We start from the raw sequence: 19785 nt of genomic DNA on the forward strand, positions 1-19785 counted from the left end.
CCACCTTTCTTCTAATGTAAGGCCCAAGCCCATCTCCCTTAAGCTTTGTGTAAATAAATGTCTTGGCAGGAGCTCACGTTTCTGGATTACCTCTGCACATAAATATGACTATTTCCTTAAAAGCAAAAAGCAGCTAGACGGGGGTAGGAGTTTGTTTGGTGATTAACTCTGCCTTTTCCCCCCTCTCATCCCCCAAAAGTTGAGTATAAAGAGAAAAATAATTCAGACACAAGCCAAGACAATAGCATGAAGGGGCGAACTTTTCCGAAGGAAAATGGAGATTCAGCACCAAAAGTGGTTCTGTTGTGGGAGAGGACAGATGCTCTTCCACTTATCTGAACTCAGCCAGTGTTACTGTCCTACACCTCAGGAGTTATCCTGCCTCACCCAGGTGGGCAAGGGAGGGCAGAGCCACCCTCCATAGGCTGTGGGTATCATTCCTCCCTTCCCTGCAGACAGGCACTTCAGCACCCAGCAGTGGTACCAGGTACTGCTCTGGAGCCAAGCGTCTCCCCACTGTCCAGCACTCCTGTCCACAGGCAGCATAGGCTGGTGTCTGAAAATAGGATCTGGTCATCAAGCAAGGGTTTCTCCCAAAGCCCTGTGAAATAATGAATGACCTTCAATTATTTTGGGCAATACTTACTACAGAAGTCCAACTAGAAAGGAAATCCTAGGCATAGAAAAGCCCAGTGTTTAGCAAGAATGAAAGTGTGGGAAAGATGATCTAGTTTTTAGCAAGGGGACTGATTCCTTTCTGACTCTGATTTTACAGCTGCTGTTGACAGATGCTCCTAGGAAGGTGTCAACTTCATAGGTCCACAGAGAAACCATGAAAAAACAACTGCTATGATTGTAGGATGTTGGTATTGGCTGTGCAGCCCTACAGAAGGGCCTTGACAGGCTCAAGAGATTGGCAGAGAACTGTCTGAAGTACAACAAAGGCAAACGCAGATCCTGCGCCTGGGAAAGAAAGCACAGGCTGCAGCCAACCTGCTGGGAAGCAGCTCTGAGGAGAAGGACCTGGGGGTCCTGGTGGACACGGAGCTGTCCATGAGCCAGCAGTGCCCTGGGGATCAGGAAGGTCAGTGGGATCCTGGGATACATCAGGAAGAGCTTTGGTAGCAGGCTGAGGGAGGTGAGGAAGAGCTTTGGTAGCAGGCTGAGGGAGGTGATCCTGCCCCTTTACTCAGTCCTGGGTGAGGCCACAACCAGAATGTCCAGTTCTGTGCTCCTCGGGACAAGAGAGACATGGAGCTCCTGGAGTGAATCAAATGGAAGGTGATGAAGATGATGAGGGGACAAGAGCAACTCTCTTATGAGCAAAGGCTGAGGGAGCTGGGCCTGTTCAGCCTGGAGAAGAGATGACTGAGAGGGGGCCTCACAAAGGTCTGTCAATGTCTGCAGGGAGCGTGTCAAGAGGATGGACCAGGCTCTGCTCCATAGTGCCAAGCAACAGGACCAGAGGCAGAAACTGATGAACAGGAAGTCCCACCTGAACATGAGCAGGAACTTCTTTACTGTGGGATTACCATGCACTGAACAGGTTGCCTGGAGGGCTTATGGAGTCTCCTTCACCGGAGATATTCCAGAACTGTCTGGACACAATCCTGTGCCCTGTGCTCTGCAATGGCACTGCTTGAGCCGGAGGTAGGTCCAGATGACACATTGTGGTCTGTTCCAAACCTACCCATTCTGTGAAACCAAAGCCCTCCAGCTTCTGAAAGACAAGAGTAGAAGTCACAGATCTCTTGTAAATGGAGATGAATCCAAGGGGCAAGCACTGTAAACTGATGGACTAGATCTGCAGTGTGACTTGGATACCACCACATCAACTTACACCATGCAGGGGACCCACAATTTAAAATATCCAAATTTTCAAGCAGCAAGCTTTTGTTGATTAGGCTGGCCTTAATCACAAAAATGCTCTCTTTAGGGAATGGCTGTCACTCAAGAGAGAATTAACAGAGCACAGCCATTGTTAGCAGGAGAATGGAGGTCAAATGCTTTCCTGGCCAGCCCCTGTGGAAGGACTGTGAGGTCAGAAGTGAGAAAGAAGTGTCCTTGCAAGCTCTACCAGGACTTCAAAAGGTTGCAGAGCTACTTTTCCTCTGGATGGGATGGCTCCTTCAAAATACATACTTAGCAGATGGAATAAAACTTGGAGAGGAAGCAAGAGACTTCTAGAGAATTGAAAGTCAGACTAGACATTGTCTTTGCACACTCAGCCAGCAATCTGGAACTGACTTACCTGCTAGGAAAATGCAATTGCTGTCATCAGCAATCATTATACATCTCAACTGCCCCAAACCACCACATAATTGCACATTCCTTCCTCCCTTTCACATCCCAACTAGCACTAGCAGGTGCACTCCCACCCTGCTTTCCCCATGTGAGATAACAATGATTCCCTCAACAGCAGTCCCTCCCTTTCCACCAAATCTTCTCTCCAGGATTCTCAGGTGTCCATAATATACACCCTCAATGGTGACTTAAGCCTTTTCTACCCTCCTCCATTAAAAAACAAGTAGTATCCAGCCATGTGGTTTGAGAGAGACAAGGCCAATGTGCAAGACAAATAGACAGACCCTGCCAGGTGCAGAGCAGTTTGGATTGAGGTGTGAGATTCATCCAAGGCACAATTTCATTGCCTTCATCTGGATTATGCAAAGAATAGATTTGGCCTGGAGGTCAAATTGATCCGTCTGGATATAAACTGATAGCAGTAATTAGAGCTGGTAAGAACTACTTCAACTGCTGGCATCTCTCTTTGCTTAGCTCTTTCCTGCTCACCAGTCTAGTTCAATTCATCACTGTACTAAATAGTGAAGCTTCTATTCTTAGCGACAGTTTACCCTGCCCAAAACATCATGTTTCAACCCCGTGGCAAACCTGGAAAGAGTCTAGAAGTAGGCAATGAAAATGTGATGCATTCTGACACACAAAGTCATGAAAGAAAGGCCAGCACTGTTCAAGGTGAAGACAAATCCCAGGCGACATGGGAGTGCTATACAGACTAGACGATAGCACAGGGAAAGCTGGCAGTATCATGTACCCACAGGGGAAGCAAGAACAATCAAAATCTTTATTTATAACACAAGCATTTATCTACAGACAAAAATAAAATTATCTTCCTCTTCTCCAAAACCAAGAGTTAGACACATGGATAATAATTCAGAAATAAGCAATAGACGTCAGAAAAAGTTAGTGAGGGTTGTAACTTTGGGTACTTTAGACCCTATGAATAACAATTAGGTTTGTGAAGAAAATTCCACCTTTAGCCTGGCTGTACTGCTGTCATCTATGGGATTCCTTGTGTCCATCTCAAAAATTTGTGCTTTGGAGAAGGGATGCTCATCTTCTGGTCACCGGCCTGTCTTGTTTCAGACTTCCTGTGCTACACTCCTGTGGTTCATTGGTTAGATGTAGAGGGAAGGTGGGTTCAGAAATTCATTAAAATGAAATCTGCAATTAGAGCATCTGAAAATTCAGGTGTGTTCTGACCTGGGGACTGATTGAAGCACACTTTCACCAAAGTACTCAGTGAAGCAAGGATGCCTACTGACTTTTATGGGGTTTGAAATACTGTTTATGCTGGTGTTGTATAACACATCATGGTCCTACTCTCTAGCAAGAGCAGAGGCCAAGGATCCTACTATTATTAGGAAGGTGCACCTATTCAGTTTCATTAATCTTGGATCGAGTTCATACCAAGGTCTTCAAAACCTCTTCAGCAATTTAGGACCAGAGTTCATGAGGAACCCACCATCTCCTTATAACTAGGCATGAAAGGCACTTTGAAGAGATACTTTGAATTTGTAGTAGGACTCAGCAGTTCTGTGATGATTACCCTGGGGCTTCTTGCTCTGCTTAGCCGAAAGAAGAGCACACAGATGACATCTGTCCAGCTCATGTTGCACACACACTGCAGGAGTAAACACAGGTGCTTGAAAAGCTTGGCTCCTACTCTAACAGAGCCACATCACCTGATATGCTTCATTGGGTTTGCAATTTCTTTTTGGAGGAGGGCTGAGTGGTCCCAAGGCCTTACACTTTATCAATATTACACCTGTTAACAGCTGAAATTCAGCTTGCCTGGCACCTTTCAGAACATACAAGCCACAAAACTCTCTTTTCCACTTCCTGCCAACCACTACAGAACCTGGAAGGCCACGCTTGGGTCTATGCATCCATGGGCACGTGTTGGGGGGGGGGGTGTGTGACCAATGCCCTCTAGAGGGAACCCATGGCCCAGCAAGACACTGGTTCTGAAGCCAGTGGTACTGGGTACCGTTGGCCACTCATCAGTCCTGTTCTCAGCTAAAAACCTTACCAAGAAAGGGGGAATTCCATGAGGAAAAAAAAGTCAAAAGTGGGTTTGGGTTTTAAAAATGAAGTGCCCTTCATTGGAAGGTATTTGGCAGGGCTGACTCCATGGTATACAGGTTTCTCGCACAAACACTGTAGTGAGTATTGGAGGCAAAAAAGATGAATCAGAGGCTAATCCTCACTTGATGAGGCCTTTGCAACAAAGGGCCAGTTTAAGAGCACTAACTGCTGTAAGGTCCTTTCCTACCTGCCAGCAGAGCATCTTTAAAGAAGTTGGTCCATCACTCAAGGCTGTGTCTGCATTTGAGGAAACGTGTATCAGCTGGCCAGAGATGTGGAACCACCAAGTGACATTGAAGTGAAATAATTTCCATTACCAAGGGACCCTTTCAGCCAGGCCAGATGCACTTGTAAAAAAGAGAGAGATGCTTTTGGTGCTGTTATCCTTTTGTCTCAGTCCATTGAATGTACACAACATTGTTCTCTCCAGGTACTTCTGAACAGCAACTAAAGAGAAGGAGCCTGTACCTGATCTGGCCTTTCTGACAGTGTCCACACATGGAACTTTCCCTCCAAATGCAACCTTGGTCTAACCTTTCTATATATGACTTTGATCTGCAGACCCTGACATGAACACAGCTTTCATCAGGGAGCTGTCATTTTGGAGGAAGGACCCAATGGAATGACTATATTTATATCTCAAATATTTCACAGAGCTGTTACATACAGTACAATCTATTCTTTTCCACTGCATATGTATAAATAGTCTCCTTCTCATCTAGGGGTCAGTTGAGCTGTACCTCAGTGCTGATCAGGACTCAGAAGCTCAGTGCTTGTACCCATCAACTGCTCTAAGTACACAAGTCTCTGCTGTCACACATGCTTTAAATGCTTACACCACAGATCCACCTAGGAGCCTCCAAGGCTCCTTTAAAACCTAAGAAGCAGGTGCTTGCCCCAAAATCCCACCTATAAAACCTCATATACCAAATACTGTGGAGTTGTAATCTTGAGTTGGGCCTGCTGCAAAAAAACCTCCAACAAAATTAACCAGCTAAGAGGACAATAGGCAGAGGACTGAATGGCTTCTGTTCCTATTTCAGCCAGTAATTTTGTGACCAAGGGCATATTACAGGATGTGGGAAAGCAGAATTCATCCCTGGGCTTCCCAGTTTGGGGCCAGGGCTTAATTCCAGCTTTCCAGTGTCTGCACATATACTTGGCATAACACAGCCTGGGTCCTGCTGCAGCCAGCCCTCCTGGTGCTTTAGGGTTGGCTGCTGGTTGGTATCTTCCTTCACATTTTATCTGTGGCTGCCCACACAGCAGCCTTTTTACATAGTGTGTGCTTTACTAGCTCCTAAAGACCAGTTATCCCTGTAGAGCTAGAATCCATAGTCCTACAAACTGAGAGTTTAATGCACTCAAAAGACCTTTATTTTACCAGGTAAGACAAAAAGCTTCCTGTCTGGTGAGCATCTCACTCATCCCAGCCTTTTGCTGAGATTGAGAAAAGCTGTACCAAGGAGCACATCTCTGATGCCAACTTAAAAATGGAGGAACCTCTATGGGCTCCTGAAGTGTTTATCCTCCCTCTAAACCCTACACAGTATTTATCTGCTCTCCAATGCTTTGGCAGTCTGGCTTCAAATGCCTCGAGCATTGAAGCTCCTTGAGGTTAGACAGACCAAGAAGCCAGCAATTAGGAAACTCTTTACCAAAAGCCAGCTCACATATTGCTTTTGCCTCATTTTTATCATCTGGCTACTCTTGTTCCAATTGTTTATCCCTCAAGGATTATTTTTTTAATGCTTTCTTTTTTTCTCCTCACAGTGGAACTTGTTTTGCCAATGACTACTAAACCCTAGCTTTGTATTTGGGAAACTTCAAAATAATAAAAAATTCACCCATTAATGTTTTACAGATATCAGTAAAATTTCTAATTCTTAATTTTAGTCATTCTTTAAAAAAAGCTCAAGAAATGATCTTTCCAAACCTCTGGCCAAGTCTGCTGGCCAGGTTTATTTATATATGATCCCAAACTCCTGAAGTCGTAATAGTTCCAGGAAAAGAGGAAAAAGGAAAAGAAACACACTTTATGGGATCTTTCATTGGTTAAGTCCACATCTATTTCTGCTTGATATCCAAAGCCAGTTTGAGCTTCCTGATCACCATAATTCCCTGGTTATTAGACTTGTTTATGTAATTTCTAAAAATAGAGAGCAACTATATTTTTTTACGTTAGAACATGAGTTTTTCTTAAAGACTGGGATGTTAAGGAGAGAAGCCACTAGGGGAAAAGGCAGGAAAAAGTTAAGAACATTTCCTTCAGCCAGCTTCTAAAACACACTGTGCATTTCCTCTCCACATGAGTTGGAGAGGAGTTTTGGAAAACCGTTGTTTCTCACACACTTTCATCTCATGGCTGGTTTCAGACACAAGTATTTGCAGCTGTGTGAAGCAACTGAGAATCTGCTATTTGCAATTATTATGCTTCTCTTGATCCATAAGAATCTGAAGCTCTTAGACATGGCTCCTTTTGTCCTGTCAGTCCCACTCCTGTCCCCAGCCTGCTGGCTTAGTGTGCAGCATCCCGTCTCCCCCAGAGGACATCTCCCCCAAGCTGGCACACACCCCATCCCTACCATTCTTGCAGAAGGGTCCTGAACATTTTGTAGTCAAGTGAAGTCATCGCTCTCTTCAGCTCTCTCAGTCACCTACATGGACTCCATTGGTAGCTCACAGTCTACACCACTGAGATCTATTGGTACTAAAACAGCTTTCTTTTTCCACTCCTCTATTTGCTGGACACAACAGACTACCTGTCATTATGTTTGCTTTAAGTCTAAGCAAAACCAAGTATTTCCCACACACTCCCCTACCAAAGTACTCTCTATTTAGGAATGGTCATGGCAGTTTCCCTCCTGAGGATTTTTAAGAACTTTGAAAACATAATTCAATTTCCTCATTCCTGAAGCTGGCAAATGTTGGAATATAGTCTTTTCAAGATGTGCAAGCGCAGGCTCATCAACTGGTTCAAGGTTATATGTCTCCATGGTGCAGGTGAGAAAAAACCCAAGTCTGAGCATAGAGTCTCACTTCTGCTGCCTATGAGCCACAAGGCACTGAGGAGCGGCCCCATTTTTCTCCCTGTCTCTCTCCCAGGAGGGCTCAGTGAAAAATGTCATCTTCTCTTTCCTGGCCTTGTATTTCTCACATCTGTAAACACCACAAATGATACCTTTGGAAATCCAAGTTAATCCTATTCCAGAAACATGTCCTTTTCCTGATGACTCTTCACTTGGGGCTGTCAGTGATGTCCCTGCTGTGTATCATGTGCAGGTGGGAGGCTTGGCCATGTCACACATGCAGAACACGCCCTTGCCTGAGAAAGGAAGGCACTAAACAGTGTTTACTAGAGTACCTGAATTTGGCCCTGAGTGCCAAACACCTGAGACGTGAATTTGAATGGACTAACCCCAAAGAAAGTTCAGTATTAAACTCAGCTATGCTTCCCATAATTCACATGATCTCAAGTCCTCCAGCAGGTCAGACCAGGAGTCCATACAATGGTAACAGGTGGTTCTAAGGTGAATTACCTTGCTCTTTACATACACATCTCCCAGTAAGAAACTACACCATATTACACAACACTAGAACATAATTAACATCCCAGCAGTGGGTTCTGAAAGTGGAACTTACAGATGGAGAGGGTAAAATTCTGTCACAAACACCAGGCAAAATTCCCATGCTTCGGTTGTCCTGCAAATCACTTTGCTGCCAGCCTTCATTCCCATCCACCCACTCGGGAGTCCCTAAAGGCTGTGTGACAGGGATACAGAACTGCACTCAGAGAAACAGCCTTTTACCACCATGCAGTATCTTCTCATCTGGGTAATTTAACCTATCTTCCACCTAAAGCAATTCCAGGACTCTACACAAGTGTACATGTGCAAGATAATAAAGTTGTTATGAAATCTGCAGGCACAGCATTTACCAGGTGGGACATGAACAATCACCAGACAACACCAAAGACCTTTATTTGTTTTCTAGAGAAGCACCTTCCGAGTGCCAGCAGCAGGACAGGTAGTTATCCAAGTTTGCCAGGTCAGTTTTTAGCATGAGCTGCTCCCATTTTTCTCCTTCTCCCTGTTCAGTGAGTCTGCCCCTCCTGGCACACAGCAGCCTTGAGAGGAAAGTTACTATGCCCAGAAAGGGCTTGGCACTGCACTAATGTACACTGACAGTGTGTTTTCTTCCCTGGCACCCAGCCACACACAAATCCTCTTTCCGAGTCACTCCCAGTGAGCAAACCAACACCAGCATTCTGCTCTGCTGAAATGGTAAGGCTGAGAGAGCAAACATAATAGGAGCTGCCCCTCAGAGGGGGCTGGGGATGAGCTGGTATCTAAAAGCATCAGAGGCGAGGGGATGGAATTCCTGTAAGTGCAGTGCAACTCTGATAAGGGGGGGAAGGAAAGAGTAGCGAAGGATTCTGGAAAACTACCACTTGGCAGAGCAGATGATGCACACTCCCATCAGTGACCTATAGCAAAGTCAAGCCTCCCAGGCTGGGCTCTCACTTTCTGCTTTCCTTCTTATTTTAATTTCCATAACATCTCTTGCTGTTATCAGGGCCAGTTTTGTCCTGCTCTGTACAAATATGGCAGATGCCATCTTGGCAAGTACCAGGGTTGAAACAGGGACCAGCAGAGCAATAAAAGCAGGATTCTCTGCAGCTTGAGGTGGGAAGCCAGGCCAGCAGCTGGGAGCTATAACAGACCAATATCCTCTGCAGATTGGGTACAGATGTGGACATGTAACCACAGGCCAGGGTGTTAGACAAACACATCATGTGGACAAACTGTGCCTCAGATGCTTACAGCCTAAACTGGCAACAGGCAGAGGAAGAACAGGACAAGCAGAAGGATTGCAGTGAGGGTGAGAAATGAGTCTCTAATTTTCTTGAGAGTCAGATCAGAGCATGGAAATTAATCTGGATATCTCCATTACTAGAGAAGAGTCAGTCACAAACCTGCACCTCTTCTAACAGATTCTTTGCGTATGTATCTGCAGGATCCCGAAATGGAGAGGAACCTCAGGGGGCATTTTCTCTTAGCTCCTCTCGGGCTGCTTTGCCAGAGTTATTGTAGTGGTTAGTTACTTTACAAGGGAATGAAACAGGTGGAGGGGAATAAGCCAGAGGCTTTCTTAGCTAAAGGTAACCTGTCTTCTGCCTTGGAAAAAAAAGCAGAACAAATGTCAGCAGGGCTCCATTCAAGCACTCCAGTGACTAAGCCCTCTTGGTAACCTTTAGACACAGCTTCTGATACTTGTCTCTGAAGGTAAAAATATGTCAGGGTATACAAGTCATAGGTCACTGTGTGAAGACATCTAACTTTGAGCCAGATAATAATAACAGGAGCATCTCGGGTGTGTTTGGGACCATTTACAGAATCACCAGCTGGCAGTTCCCTCCTAGCCTTTCCTCACAGCATAGGCATAAAAAGCAGATATATAACCATGTAACTGATTACAGTCACTGCAGATTTGAAAGTGATCCTATGCTCCAGGCTGCTAAAAGCTGGTTTGAAGAGCAGCTGTGTTTATAGCCCTCTCTGACCAGACAGTAGTTAGACACTACAGAGTTATTGCATTAGAGGCAGAGGAAGAACTGTCACAGTATTACAGTCTTGCAAGGAGAAAAGGCAGATGAACTAATCAATTCCCATAATTGCACAGAGTTTGCGTTGTAGACCAAAAAATACACAATCCATACACCAAGCTTGTACAGTCTCATACACAATAAACCAGGATGCCCACAGGATCAAGTATAACTTGGTGGGTTTAGGGAGATATTCCAGTCCACACAACTCTGAGAGGCAGTAATCAATGGAATAAATAAAATTATGAGCAGGCATCAAATTACTTCAAATACCAAGGAATAGCACAGGAGACTAAACCTTTATTATGTAGCAGCCACCCTGGAGAGGATGCGTAAATAAAACCAAGTGAAAAAGGAGATGGCACACAAGGCAGAAACTCTATAGAGCTCAGCATACCTCAAGATCTCATACAGAGCATCGATGATACAACCACAGTGTCTCTGGTAGCTGTTCCCCAAGCAGCCTCCTCCTGTCTCCTGTCAGTGTTTCATGACAGGAGCATCTCCCGTTGTGCACATTCGTGTTGAAAGGCATCTGTACAGCACCAGTGTGCAGCACCCACTGACACAGGCCCTCACAACCAGTTTGTTAACAGTTGCACCCACAGAATCTCTTTTAGAAGGGGAATGAAACAGAAAAAGCCAACACTCACCAAATCAGGATTAACCCAAGCTACTCAGCCTATGAAAGAGTGTGAGAGGAAAGCAAACTTCTGATGTATAATATTGTTGCCTTTTCCTGGTCTTAATTTTAAGAGCCAGACATGGTTAAGGGAAAAAGGGGTTTTACCTTGGTATTTATTTAAGCATCCTTAAGGGTGCACCACTTTGCCAAGGTGGAAAGCACTGAAATGCACACACTATAGGTCACATATACAATTTATAAACCTTGTGAATTAGCATATCTATCAAAAATTCCCCAATGAGAAGCTTAAATGAATAGCATGATATCCCCCCATCCTAAGGAATTGCCCCCTGGATGGGCCTATCTTAGTTTGCAGGATGTGTTCTAGAAAGGACCTTGCTTTCTCAGGATAGCATAGGGCTTTCTGGCCTACCACTGGGAGGCCTCCAGGCTGTTTGCTTTCCGAGCTTAACGGAATATTAGGACAAGGCTAAATTATCGGGCTTAAGGAATTACAAGCATGCATGCTAAAAGCACTGAGGATACATAAAAGCTGTATAAAAGGGTATAAAAAAAGGCAAAAAATCATCATGGCATCAGTATGAGGCTTCACTGCACTTCAAGTTATAGTAAGAGCCTTCTACAAGCTACATAAGAGTCACATAAGAGTTGCTCCTAGAAGCAGTTGGTGCAGCAAGATGAAGTTGGAGTTATATCCAAATCTTATGGCTGAGGACCCTCATGAGTATGGATGTTTCCTTGGCTTCCTCTCCTTCTCCCAGAATACACAGACCAGCTTAGACCACCCTCTATGACTGCTCTGGGATAAAATCTTTACTTTTTCCATAATACGGCTTCAGACTTCAGAGCTGTACCTACACACACGTGTGGAGCTGTCCACGAGCGCCTAAACCTGTGTGCACAGAAACACCACCAGATTCATGACAGTGCTTCTGCAAAGCCCAAACCATGGGCTGCGGCACACGTGTAGCTGAGATGAATCAGCACAGGTATGATTTTATTTTCATCACCTGAGGATCTAATGCTAAATGCCTCTTTGTGCTCATTTAAAACAAGCTGAAGAGACAAGTTACAGCTCCCAGGAAAAAGCACATGCTTATTTAAAGACAGAGCAAGCTCCTCCTCATTCTAACAGCAGAACCAGGGGCTGCACTGATATCACTATCCTTGAACTTACCCTTGCCTGAATCATCTCTGAGATGGTTGAAGCTGACAGGTTGTTTAAAATCATTGCCCATGGATTATATTCAGAGGGAGCTTTAAAATATTTTCTAATTATTTTTGCTTCCACTCCACCAAACACTGTTAATCAAGAGCTATTTCCAAAACACACTGTATTGTAGCAGTGCTATACTCCACAGGAAAGGCACCAACTCAGCTGGACACCTTCCAGCTCCAACTGTCAGGTGACCAAGGTGTTCTCATTCTTAGAATAAGGTGCTCTTTACGGGCAGGGAATTTACATTTTTTCTTTATTTATGCAAAATGCAGAGGGGAATGCCTGGCTGTGGGGAAATTAAGCTGCCTGGCAGGATTTTGCATTTTGATGACCATTCACTATCAGTGATATAGGTAAGACTTCATTTATTCCTTGTTTCATTTCCCACGGTGTTATTTTTTCATGTTGCACATGAAGACCTAACCTGTGCTCTCCCTGTGTGGGTGTGACAACATGCAACACCCAACCCCTTCCCATGAGTGCAGTAGGAGAAAATTGGAAGCAATTTTGCAGCTCCAAAACCTTGTGATCCAGCTCTAAGTCTTGCACTGGTTTCTGGCTAGCTCTGTGTCATACATGTCAGTTTGTTTGCAGAGACTTCACACTGCTCCTGATTTTCCTCTACTTTGCATTCCTACTTTTTTTGCACCCAAAGCTCAGTATGGGAAAATGTGAATACAACATAGAACAAACCTTCATGCTTCAAACACAGAGTTACCTGAAAGTACCACAGCAAGTGCAAAAATTAAAACAGATTCTAAAGAGGAAAAAGAAAAAACAACCCACAAAGGAAAAATTTCAGGTTTGTCCAAAAAGTGACCCTTTTCACTGTGGAAGGCTTCAGAGATTAAAAATAATTTTCACAATCCCCCTAATTTAGATTTGATAAAACATGAATTTACCTATGTTTCAGTGCTTTGAAGCTTCATCCTGAAAAATGTGGGGAAAGTTTTGAAAGAAGCTTCACCATACCTTCGTAGTTTACATTAGAATTGTTATCAATGTGTAGAGACTGTATATAAGTAAATAGATTAAAAGTACTCAATAAAATAACTTCAGTAAAAACGGCACAATTTACTCCAGAATGCTCTAAAAATTAATCAGTTGTTAAATAGTTTATTTTCAAAGCCTCCAAACTGTTTTACCAAAATAAAATCTTTAATTTAATCTTTCCTCAGAAGCTTTGAAAACTTACATTAAGAATTTCAAAAGCCCTTTAAAAAAAAAAAAGAAAGTAATAATGTACTAACACTTCTGCTAGCTAACTAATTTATCAGGCAGCAGCACTGAAACTCATGAAAAGAGGTCCAAGACACTAAATGTGTTCTTCAATCTGGATTTTCCCTCAGCTGGTTTCCATCCATGGCTAGGCATATTTTCCTGATCACCATGGTAGGTAAAGAGATCCCCAGTTCACCAAAAAAACCCCACCCAAACCAAAAAGACCCACAACAAAGAAACAAAAAAACTCAAATCACATCTTGATCCTGAAGATCCTGAACTGTTCCTATCTGGAGTGCTTGTTCAATTTTACAACTACATTTATTGATTTAAAGAGTGTTTTCACACTGGCTCTGCTCCCAGGCATGTTTAAACAAGCAGCAGCACACAGTGCCAGGACACAACAGAAACGTGTTCTATAGACAAGTAAACAAAATACCCAATGGCTTTAGCTGCCCACGCCACGAAGGGATTTTGAGCAAGTCACTTCAAATTACGTTTCAGTCTCTGGACACAAAGCAGAGTTGGTTTAGAGTTCTTTGGCTGTGTTTTGGGTTGTGTTTTTTTATTGCTTTGGTTTTTAAGCCGTTGGCTGGCCCACACTTGCCAAAGATGTGGGCTATTCATTCTGTTCCAGCTTAAAGGCTCAAACTGGACTTGATTTCAGGAAGAAGCGCATGGTTCATAATTTCGCCTGGAAACACAGCGAGCCATCTCTACCACATGTGGCTTGTGTGCCCTGTGACTGCAGGCAGGACCAGCCACCAGCAGAACCAGCCCACAGAGGCTGCCTTTGAGAGGCCCTCATCAAACACACCGCTGGCTGGGTGTCAGCCGCAGGTGGGAACTGCAGCCCTCGGGATGTCAGTCGGTCCAGTCCCACTGCAGCTAGGTTAAGAAAAGAAAACTCAGACAGGAAAACGGCATCTTTTCCTGAGAGCCAAGGTTAGTCCTCACCACAAATCTGTTGGCAGTGACATGGAGTGACACCCCAGCTCCTCCCGTGCGGAGCTGGAGCCAGCCTGCAGGAAGCAGCCGCCTCCGCGGCCGGCCCGGGCAGCTGCTCCCAGTGCCATGGCTATCCATCCCCAGGACGCTGCAGCAGTAATTTTCCTGTTGTGCAGGCAGGAGGGAGGAGAGTGACCCACATGTGGCCCCAACAGAGATCACAGCCTCATCAGCAAGAGCTGAAAACACTGGTGAGCTGGCACCGCTTCAGAGCTACAGCCTCCCCCCTTACTCTTTCCTCCACAAACACCCTCCCTGAGTCATGGATCAGCACAAGGGGCTCCCCTGCATCCATCCATAAACTCCTCCTGAAAGACCAGCACATCTTGGCCTGGGACCAGCTATTTCCCCCACCACTGGCATTTCTCCTTGCTTTTGTACACATTAGAACAATCCTTTCAAAATTTCTTGTCTTAAAAAATGGATTCCAAGTCTTGAGATGATTCTGCCAGAGAACACCAGTAGCCCAGAGGGCACCAAGTACAGCAGCCAGAGTGAGTTACCTGCAAGGAACACCACTGTGGCTCTCTCAGCAGTACCCAGGAGACTGCATCTACCCACCAGCCCAGCTGGTGAACCGGCCCTGCCTCACCACAGCCATGATTCTGCGCTTCCCGAGGCTAGAGGTCTCAGCAGCTGCCGCTGAATCCTCTCTAGAATAGCCATTTCAACCTCAGCTCCATGGTGGAACATGCTGGCAAGGAAGGAGATGAAGGTATTGCATCCTGGATCTAGTCCTCCAGCACAGCTACTGGCAGCACCACAAGACACCTCCCTACTGCTTCTGTCGAATTTTTTTCCTATCAGGCCCTGCCTGCATTCCATATCAAAGAAAAAAACCCTACTCCAAACCTGGAGGAACTTCACTCCCAACCCTTTCATTCTTTTCTCTGCACTCATGTCTCCATCTCACAGGAATATTTACTGTTTTGACATTAACTTGCACCAAGAACCAGGAGGCGTCTGACAGCATTTTGTCAGTGACAGACAGCACAGCCTTCTCCTCTGGTCCCTATTTAGTGAAAAACAATTCTTTATATGAGGCAAACCACCACAAGATGCAGTATTTAGAGCCTAAGTGTCACATTAGATGGGAACATTAGGATCTTCTGCTGTGTAAGATTTTGGCACCTCCTCACTTTTATGGTTCAGAACTGTTGACATGATAAAATAAAACCCCAAACTGAGGTTCAAGATGTTTATTATGGTGAGGAAGAGAATTGTATGGTGTGGGAAATTTCCAACACAAATAATTATGACCATTATTTTGAGGCATGACCACACTGTTCCATATTTGCAGTCTGGGTGTGGCTAGATTTTGCTTCATGGCAGCACATCCATCAAACCTCACTGCCCTGTGCACAGCTGTGACACTGAGGGGGCTCACGTTGACTGCGCCGGATTCAGAGCCCTGTGGCAAGTCACAAGCATCACTGGAACTAACACGACAGAGAAAAAAGTCATAGAGCACCATGACAGAGCATTTAAAGGGCTGGGCAATCATTAGAGGAGGACAGAATTGACTGGAAAAAAAGAAGTCACTGAAGGACAGCATTTCAGTGGCTTTTCCCTGCACCCCCTCAAGTCCCAAAACATATTGTGATTATTTTAGAAGGTATAGTACTACTAATAGTCGTGCTGTGGCCAAAACCAACAACATATTTGTTCCTTCCTAAGGTGTTTGCACTTCATCACTGAGCTGACACTTTTCAGATGAACTGGCTTTTTATTGTGTATTATTCTAAAGCAGAGTGTTTTGCTAACTAATAGTTGCTGCACATAGAGGTTTATTACTGTAGGGTTGCTCACAAGTACCTGATTTTAAAATAAAAAGGAAGTGGATTATATTTTTGATGAGAGTTAAAAAATATTATTAGAGCTTGGAAGTTCAAAATAAGTCACATTAAGAGTGGTTTGCATAGCAGCTTCAGGTACTTACTTTAGGGCCCACAGTTATTTCGGTGTGGCACTTTTATTCCAGCCAAAAAATAGGAGAACAAGGTATATGAAGCCTAACTAATCTTTGACATGTCTCTAAAGGTAAGCAATGCACTGACATGAAATGCCAAATTTGAGGTCTTCTCTAAATAGTTTCATTTAAGCCACTCTCCCAAGTCTACCAGCTCTTGCCCCACCTGCCTAAAAGTACAAATCTTACTTGTGTTTACTGGTGCCTCTCACAGTAGCAGAGTTGCACTGTATTCAAGTTTTGAATCTTGCAAAAACTTTTACTGATGTGTTTCACTTCCACCTGACAGTGACCACAGCTGGGCAAATAGCCAAGTCTTTGGTCCAGCACAAACCTGAGCAATCAAGGAAATGCCATTTGCATTGACTCAAAACATGTTATTAAAAGGCATCAGATGTTTAATGGCTTTTTAAAGTGAGAACTACCTCCAGCTCCTCCAAGAGTTCTCTCTTTGGGTTATTTAACTATATTGAAAGCTTGTTGGATTTTTTTTTTTTTTAGTGGGGATTGTGGTGGAAATGGGAATAAATAGAGAAAAGGAGAGGCTGTTTGTTCTTCATTCTAAATTTAGATCAATGCATCACTGAATTTCAAAAATGTCAAGATGTTTCAGCATTTCTGTAACATTTTATTCTGAAGACACTGAAGCAGAACATTCACACTTTTTAAAGTAATGGCTCTGTTCAGCAGAAACAACTTGTAAACAACAACCTGAAAACTTCAGACACAAGTAATGGAAGAGTTGAACAGAGACTTTCCTGTTCCCCAGAACAGGACCAAAACTCCTACAAACAAACCAACCAATAAAATCCCACCAAACAAAACCCAACCTCATCATTTAAGTATATGATTACACATGTGTGTACAAAATTGCACATAAGTGCTACAAATTGGAAGTCTAAGGACTTCTAGAATAAAGCTAAGCGTGATCCAATTAATTATGATGAAAATCCAAGCATCTCACAGTCCAGGCGTTCCCAGATGATTATTGGATCCATGGCATCATTTGGGAAAAGAAATCTCATCCCAATGAAAAAACAAAGCAATATAGTCCCTTTTCAGGAATTTCATGCAAGTAAAAACAGGAAACAAATATCTTTCACACACTGCCCATTTGAAAGCCTCTATTTGCATTATGAAAACAATGCCATTCTGCACTGAAAAAACACTCCCAAGTTTTTGTCATCCATCATATTTCCTCATAAAATTACAATGACCAAACCAGCAACTTTCCAACATCCCAACTCTGCAGTTCCCTATAATAGAAACACCTGGGTGAAAAGTTTAAACAGACCATACGCATCATCTGCTCCATCCAGTTATCAGAACATTTTAAATTTAATTATTGGTCCATATTGCCTCTTTCCACCTGCTCACAAGTCCTGGAAGCTCCCTGTGCAGGTAAAGTGCATAGCTGCACTAATCCTGCGTTGCACTGCTCTCTGCGGGAGAAGGAATGCTTCCAAAGCTAAAGACATGGTGGAAATGGATAAGTTATGGAGCCTGGGGGGAGTCTCCCCCTTTTTACCATCACTCACCTTGAACAAACTAACCTGAGCATTTAAAGGTGTAAAGCAAACATCTACTTTACACCTATAACTGGGGCCTACCCCTCCATTGCCCCCTGAAATAAAAGGAAGTGATCCCTCCTGTGTCTGGACACCTAAGCATTACACTGACTTTGCTCCAGGTCTTTTATCTATTTCACTCCCCAGAAAGCAGATACAGAAGACATCAACCAAACCTCCTGCCTACACCACATAGTCCAGAAAACGTGACACTCCCAGAGCAGTGACACGGGAGCCTGAGCTCTCCTTTCTACAGAAATAACTACAGCAAAGGAAGCAGCTCTAACCTTTCTGCCACGCCATGCTGCCAGCACACCTCAGCTTTAACCTTCGAGGTTTCCCCCATCCCTGGCCATTCTGCTGAGGATGCCAAAAAGGGTGCAATTAGTGTCATTTGTGATGGCAGGACCTGGAGGGCTGACATATGACCCTTCAGAAACTGGACTGTACCCAACATTTCTATTTCCCCAGGCCATTAAACAGCTGTCAGAGTGCTGACCTATAATTCCTCCTATTCCATCCCATGCAAATTCCGCGTTGGTGACAAAACATGGCAGGCTCTATGTACTTGCAGTCATCCAGGTGTCTAGAACAAGGAACTGTCTAATCCATGGGCCAAAAGGATTTTGCAGCCAGAGATAAACACACCTCTCCAGTTTCCAGCCAGCTATAGCTTCTAAGGCAGGCAGTGTTCTCTCCTGCTTTGTACAAGGAAGGAACTGGTTGTTCTTCAGGAAAGATGTCAGGCCCACCTGCCACCACCTACCAAAAACAGATTGGTCACCTTCAATTCTGGCAGAAATCTCTCCTATCAACAGTATGTTTAAATGGCTTTCAATCCCTTGAATATCAGCCTGGCGTGGGAAATTCTTTCAGGCTGGGTGATAGCATCATTTTAATGTTGATCTTCACAAATGTAAAGAAAAATAAATCTGCATTTACTTGGCAGTGATAAAATGCCTTTTAGATCACAGACTTCAGCAGCAGTTTTTTCCCAGAAAAACTCAAAGCATAACATCTTAAGTAAGAAATTCTCTTAATCTCCTTTTTTCTTTAATTTATTTGTTTAAACTCAGTCGTTTTTCCTCTTCTCATTTCCATATATTTTATTCTTCCCCCCCTCTTCCTTGCATACCCACCCTTTACCATACATGCATACGATATGTTTGTATTAAGGAGGACTATAATACTTTATCTGCATGTTGGATGGTAAGACCCACTTCAGAGTGCACATTAAGACTGAAATTGTAAAAATAAAAAGAAAAGAAACTCACCTCATAACCTCTCCCTTTAACCCACTTCTAATTCTGCCCTATTCCCTTTACTTCTCCTCTCTCGTCTGCTGTACACAACAGGTATTCCCCGTGGGGGTGGATACTGCAATAGCTGAGAGAGATGGGAAATGAAAGCCTGTTACCTGTTTTTTATTTATGGCCTGTAAAACACAACACGTGGAGTTACACAAGAGACCCTGTGAACAAGGTGAGGGCCAGTTGCTTTATACAGCATGGAAAATTTCTATTTCTTGGAACTGACAGGTCAGCTTGGAAGGAAGTCAGCCCTCAAGGTCTTTCTCTCTCTTTAGGGCTCATTTGAAACACCAGCTAACCCAGAAGGTGCTGCCCAGGAGTCAGGAAGGCCAAACAAACAGATCAGTGTAAGGCACAGCCTCAGCTGCAGTGATGTTTCCATTTCTTGCCTGGCCAGGCACCCGGAGGTGGGGTCGTGCTGTCAGACCACTATTTCCTCAGCTGCCAGGCTCAGCAGTCTGGAGATTTCTGCTAGAGAAGCACAGCTGGGTCTGGCAAGCAGCGCTTGTCCCAGGGTTAATATATGCCTGTGTGCCTCCCCTGACAGACTTGGGAAGCCAAGGAGAGAAAACCTGAGAACTGTTCCAGAATTAGATCAGATGGCCCTGAGCCATCTTCCCAGTACTAGGTGCCCAGAGAACTGGGGGAGAGTCTCAGATATGAATTTCACACTGGTGGGCAGGTCCAGCACCAGCAAGGGTGAAGAGAAAAGCTCATTTGCACTTCTGCTCCCCTTCCCTGTTTGCCTCGTGTACCATCTGAGTCTATTCTTTCTGCTTTGTTTTCCCTCCTATACCCAGCAGTGCTCTGTTTTCCCTCCCCTCCCAGCTCCCCATACGCAGTTCAGCTC

The sequence above is a fragment of the Corvus kubaryi genome, unplaced genomic scaffold (genome assembly GCF_017639235.1).
Source record: "Corvus kubaryi isolate FWS band 111438036 unplaced genomic scaffold, C.kubaryi_AGA036_p1.0 136, whole genome shotgun sequence".
NCBI lineage: Eukaryota > Metazoa > Chordata > Aves > Passeriformes > Corvidae > Corvus > Corvus kubaryi.